We start from the raw sequence: 6768 nt of genomic DNA, 5'->3' as shown, positions 1-6768 counted from the left end.
TGATTCTGAATTTTAACAACATCATACACGTTGAAATGATGGAAGTGGAAATTCATTCTGTCAAATATAACTTTTATTACACAAAGTTTATATACACGTTTCTAAATGCAGATATTTGAAATATTTACATTTCCAACTGTCTTTGTCTGTGATAACATTACGAACCAATTTTGAACCCTAAAACCCAATGACTTCATAAACTATGAGTGACACAAAATGGGCGTGCCTTATAACATAACCGAAAAACGGTATTGGCTGCGCCGCGTTGTAATACATTGCATGTGCTACATAAAAAATAGTGTTTTAAAAATTATGTTGTTTTAAAGTGTACAAATTGGAAATAATATAAATATAAGTAATAGGGAATCATTCTTTGAATCTTATGAGGTGATAATTTCGGTCAAAGCGTTGTCAAATCTATCATAAAGCCCTTCGGGCTTTATTGGATTTGACCACGCCCCGACCGAAATACTCACCTCATAATACTCAAAGAATGATTCCTTATTTCATAGATATTGACAAAAACACAGGTGCATGGATATCTTGTGTATATAAAGTTGTAAATTTTGTATTCCATTTAAACATTTATCGCTTATCGAAGTCGGTGGATTCAAATTGAATGATGATTTTTATGCGTCGTTTTGGTTGAATCGGTTGTAAGCTTAGATGTCGTAGGACCGATCGGGAGACTGAGATGATCCCAAAATAATTTAACCGGTGATTCTCGAGCGAAACTTTCAGCCGATGTGACAGTTATAAATTAATCCAAGGTGGCGGCCATGTGTACCTTGTGTATTTTTGGCAGAGGGTATATACTTTACTTAACTCTCAATCTCAATATATAAGGTTTTATAAGTACAGGCACACAGCTTGGTTTTTAAAGGAAATGGGACGGACTAATCAGAAATCAGGACAAGCGAAAAAAAAATCCCTAATGCGTGTGTGTGTGGGGGGGGGGGGGGGATTTTGGATTTTCCCCCTATATATTCTTTATCTGCTTGCAAAGACGTGGGAGGGGGTGGGCTCCTAATAAATTCAATTTTCCACTTGTAAACTTAAAAAAAATTTCCATGGGAGGAGAGGTTTGGAATTCGACTGCGTTGTTTTAACCATAAACAAAGTGGCCAACTCTTGTAATTTGAAGCTTGCAAACAAATAAACAAAAACAAACACTTTTTTGAATGATGATTTTTGGTCACATATATTTGGCTTGATCCCAAATTTTGGCCTGGCCTCAAATTTGGCCTCTACCAAATTTTTTGGCCTCATTTTTAGCTCACCTGAGCTGAAAGCTCAAGTGAGCTATTCTGATCACATTTTGTCCGCCGTCTGTCTGTCTGTAATCTTTTTTACATTTTGAACTTCTTCTCTAAAACCGCTCGGCCAATTTAAACCAAATTTGGCACAAAGCATCCTTATGTGAAGGCGATTATAAATTGCAGAAATGAAAGACCGATCTTTTTTCAAAGTGGAGAAAACCTCGAAACTGTAGAAAAAGGGGGGTGCATTTTAAAAAATCTTCTTCTCAAAAACTACTGAGTCAAATTTAACGTAATGTTGCAAAAATAATCCTTACGGGAAGGAAAATATAAATTGCAAAAATAATCGGTGAATTCTGTTTTAAATTTGAGTAATTTACGGAAAAAAAATAAAGAGATAATCGCTGTCAATCGGTTTATAACTTCGGATTCGGTATTCTATATCTAAAACGAAAGTTCATAATATAAGGCAGCCATTTTTTAATGTTGACGCATGACAAACGGTAATCCGAGATTCCTCTGACTCTAACCCCCGCTTTTATATTATGACGTGCGTCACAATATAAAAGCGGGGGTTAGAGTCAGAGGAACGGGTCAAACATACAAAGATGAAATTGCTTGTTGTGTAACAGTTTACGTGCGAAGAGATACTTGAAACATGCTAAATATATTTGTGCCGATTTTGTGAAGTGAATTGAGGTTAAGTCTTTCAATGCGTTGACATTTTCACTCGTGACCGTGGTGTTACGTTGTTTTGAATTTCGTTTATGCTTGTTAACTTGAGGGGAAATATCGCCTGTATTTTGGAATGTTTACGTATCGAATCAAATATAGACTTCGGTAAATCAGACAGTTAATTGTTTACCTGTGCCAAATTAGCAAAATCTGAGGCACTAACAACGTATTATATTATAAATACTATACATTCTATTGGTAACTCGGTACGATCTCTACCGAATGGTTGATTATAATGCAACGTGTTTTGTTAAGATGCTCTGCATTTTCAGTCTAAACGGTGATTGTTTTTGCTGCTAGAAATATCTATATATATATAATGAAAAATAAATTGTGCTCTCTCTTTGTTTTAGTGCATGTTTCTTCTGTGTTAATTGTTTACAATTTTCTCTTTACTAACCATATTCAGCTGTGTCTAGTTTCGAATTATAAGCAAGATAAAGAGCTTTGCTCACAGAACTGAGGCCATGCTTTTGTTCATTCTGAATAGGAAATACCAAGTTTAAAAATCTTAAGTTGAATGTGAATAACTCTTTATCTTTAGAAATGTCTCACTAAACGTTAAATACTTGTACAGAACAATTAAAAGGATGGTATGCAGTAACAACTTTTTGGGGCCCCCTCCTTATACGATGAATCTACAACAACTTTGTTGGTTTTTCAGACACAATTAAATAAAAACGACCTCTTTAAAACAGTTAAAAACATTACTGTTACAGGGATAAATGTATTATCGCTATTCTTAAGAGAAAATTACAGCGGAAAATTCATCTTAATTTGTAGCCATTTGTTAACGTTGATTTTGAATAAAGGGTGGGCCTAAGTAAAATAGGGGATATGCCTGTCAATACAATGCAGTCTGAGAGGGGTGGGGTATGGGGTGGGGGGTGGCTAGACCTTATCAGAAATCTTGACACGCAAAAAAAAAGAAGAAAGATTTTGAGTACGGCTATGTCTAACTTTGCAAAAAAAGTGGGGTGGGGGGGGGGCATCCCCCTCCACCCAGTTCCGACGCCTATGCATTGATTATATATGTAATAGCTCGTAAACATATCACATGGCAACATTTTTCATTCGAGTGTATTCATCGATCAAGTGAATAAGGTTATAAAACGTAGCACGAGTTCACGCCTGGTAATCAACAATCGTTTATAATGCGGAAGACCAACTAAATATTTGAATGTTTTTAATTTGAGCACCTTGAGGTACAATTTTCCTCTTTCACATATAGTAATTTTCTATAATAAAATACTTATATAAAATAATGATATATATAAAATAATGAAATAACTAGCTAGTACAATGAGTTGAAGATGAATATGTACCTATATGCATGTTCTCATATATAATTTGATTGTTTTATAAAGTGAGGGGGCAGAACTAAAATACATGTAAAGGGAATTGGAAGTTAAGAGTGTACCCCTACCAAAAATTTAGTTTTATTTCTTGCAGAGGATCTTATTTTTGGTAAAAATGGTATTTCATAAGGGTACAATGTCAAAGATTAAGTGTAGGAAAATAAGTGTAAAATTATGATACAATTTATTTTATGGTATTCTTTTTTTGTTTTTCTACAGTGGGGCCATATGGCACAATATCCTTTGAACAATTGTTGCTCAGGTAAGCGATGTGGCCCAATGGGCCTCTTGTTATTTTCATATTTTATTTACATATTTGATGGATTTTATTGATTTTTACTGATTTAAGTGCAAAACATCACACTAGACGGCTTTTAGTCTTATTGTGATAGTTGTATTGAAACATAATTATGACTACAGGTATGAGTGATTCTAATAGATTTTTATCAAGTTTGCTTTTAAATTCCAAGGTAAAAGTAATTTAAGATTGTAATGCTGCCATTGTATTACCATCGCATGGGTGTTTGTGTTCAGTGTACATTGTACTTTAACTCAAACTGCTCTCAAGATCGAACAATATCTACATTGTATATCAAATACTTGTTTGAGAAAAAAATAATTGCAGAGACCAATTTGTATATTCCAACCAACATTGAAGGTCACAAAACATTTTGCGTCGTTCAAATTCTGATATTGAAGTTCCTAAATTGTTTCCTAGATATACAAATAACACGTGCATGAAACACTCTAGTCTTATCAAAAGGTAATGATAAATGACATCGCTGAATCAAATTATTGGAGGATGCAATGTTGCAGTCATTCATGAATGACATTATATTAGACCGAATGCTGTTTACCTGACAGATGCATTTTGTCTAAAATAAACTTTATAAATAATAAGATCTATAACGAACCGTCAAGTACACTGCAATACTGTAAAGGGCCCCCTCTCGACTTTCTGTATGAAGTATGCAACACTATGATGATGACTTCGTTTTTAGACGGGGTCACGTGACCCCGTCTATTGGTTTACTGTCCGCCGAAGTCTCAAACCGGAAGGCACGCGTAGAACACATGAATTGAGTCTACGCGTAAGAAAATAGTGCAGAAAGTTTTCATGCATTCCAGTAAATATGTATTATAAAAACACGCATTAAATCTTTTCTAGTCCTCTGTGTATAAACAAAATTCTATTTAGAAAATAAACAAATAGTATTTTTGATCAAAATATTCTTGCTCGGGTTCAAATGTGGAATGAGTTACGTAACTGAATGCACAGCGCCGTTGACGATTCAGTTGTTGTACGAGCTCATTAATCAATAGAAGAGGTTGATTGTGGAATCGAAATTAAAGTTCCCAAACGCAATGTGCCATTTTTGAAAAGTTGTGAATTTTATTTTGACAATCTTTCACCTTAATACTACCAAACTTCATGCGCAAGCCGAAGTTAAAATCGGGACGGGTTCTACACAGATGTTTTACAAATTAAATAGGTGTTTCATTGGCTTCCAGTCTACTTGCGGTATGTCTGCTGTTCCTCTCCAAGGGAATTTTGTACAAAGAAAATAAAAACAAGTCTGAATTTGCCTTCTCGTTCGTTGGCTCTTTAGTTGATTAAACTGAATTTAAATTTTAAACAATGCATTGTAAGCAAAATCTATAATAGATTATACATTTTGGAAGACTTATACATCATATAATATATACAATCTTATCAATTGAAGAACCAAGTTAAATGTTAATGTTCATGTTTTCCGGCTTAGTTGGAATCAGGCTTGGGGTGAATTACATTGTAAAACAAGAAATCATATTGACGCAAGCGTCAAATGGGCCGCAAAAAAAAATTGTTGTATGTCGGTTGTTTACATAAAACACACCAAGAAGAAGAAAATAAAAGTTGGTTGTACTAATTTTTATGGTAAGTTTTAATATACTTTCAGCAACTTGTTTTGAAGTTTAACATTTTACTATTATCATGAAGAATCGAGTTCATTACTGTAAGCATTTCTAACGGTAATTGTATGATCATTGCCATAGTATGAAGTAATGGAGAACACATTGATTTGTACATTACCCTAATACAAAGTTCTACTCATCATTTTTCTCTTGGAGATTATGTATTTCAAACCATTTTGGTTTTTTGTTGTTGCATTGTATTGAATGAAAACTTAATGCATTAGTTTATATGATTTCAAGGGACCACATGATAAAAATGGATTAGTTCAAATTTTCCAGTCAATTCAAAATTTCATTTCGCTCATATTTTTGCGTAAATAATTGATATGGATGTCATTCCATGATATTTTTTACCACATTTTACATGGAAATATAATAAATACACACACACAAAGTCATTTTATTTGACAAGGCACATAGAAATTCACATAAATCATTTATATAAAATTTAATGACATTCAGGTCTTATGTATGTCCCGCATACCGATCCTGATGCATTGTTTTGAAGAGAATGAAGAATTCCGAAATTTTCCGAATAGATTATATTCTCGATAAAACGCGCCAACCACGACAGTCTACTAAGTATGACCTATTTTTCATTCACGAGTAAAACAAAAAACATGTGATATATTTTAAAAGGCATAAAACATATTTCTAGATGCAAATTTATTTTTAATTCATAAAAAGAAGCATAATATGAATACTATTAAAAAATAACTATCCCACAGAAACGCAGCAGCAATATTTAAATGTATATCAAATAACGGACCGCCTTCCGGCGGCCCGTAATAATGCATAACATTACCAATACTTCATGAATTAGGGCATTAAATTACCATTACCATTACTGAACTTTCTTAAGTAATGCATTACATTACCATTACATGAGTAAAGTAGTGCATTACCATTACTTTGTGAAAAGTCAATAAGTTTAAAAAAGTAATTTAAAAACTAAACAAAGAGTTTTTGTAAATATTTCACAAATAAAACATGCTTAAAATATTTACAGGTTCATGTTCATATTCACTATCAGGTTTAGATTTAATTACTTATACAAGATTGTTGTTGCACTTGTAGTTCTCAACGTAAGGTTGGTCCCGTAACATTTACAAGTTAATGGCGGAGTTGACAATATCTGTTATATATGTCTCTGATTTTCGGAGTATGATTTTTAATGAAAGGAACGGTTGTAACGTAATTCGTGTAGCTGATGCACGAGTTTACACAAAAAAGTAGTAAATAGCGAACGGATTTATTTTTACCTATTAATTTTGCATGAATAGCAAATGAAGAAAATCGTGTCCGATAAGTCGGTCTTAAAAATCAAAATGGCGACCGTGACAAATCTTTTTATTGTCAAAGTTCTGGGAATCTTATTGTAAAAAAATATTTCTAACGTCAGGTGCTTGTGTTTGTTATCGATATACAAATGTTCACTTTGTTTGTTAATTCAGCAGTTT

The sequence above is a fragment of the Crassostrea angulata genome, chromosome 1 (genome assembly GCF_025612915.1).
Source record: "Crassostrea angulata isolate pt1a10 chromosome 1, ASM2561291v2, whole genome shotgun sequence".
In the NCBI taxonomy this organism is placed as follows: domain Eukaryota; kingdom Metazoa; phylum Mollusca; class Bivalvia; order Ostreida; family Ostreidae; genus Magallana; species Magallana angulata.
The sequence above is the reverse complement of the archived record's forward strand: the minus strand, read 5'-3'. Positions refer to the sequence as shown.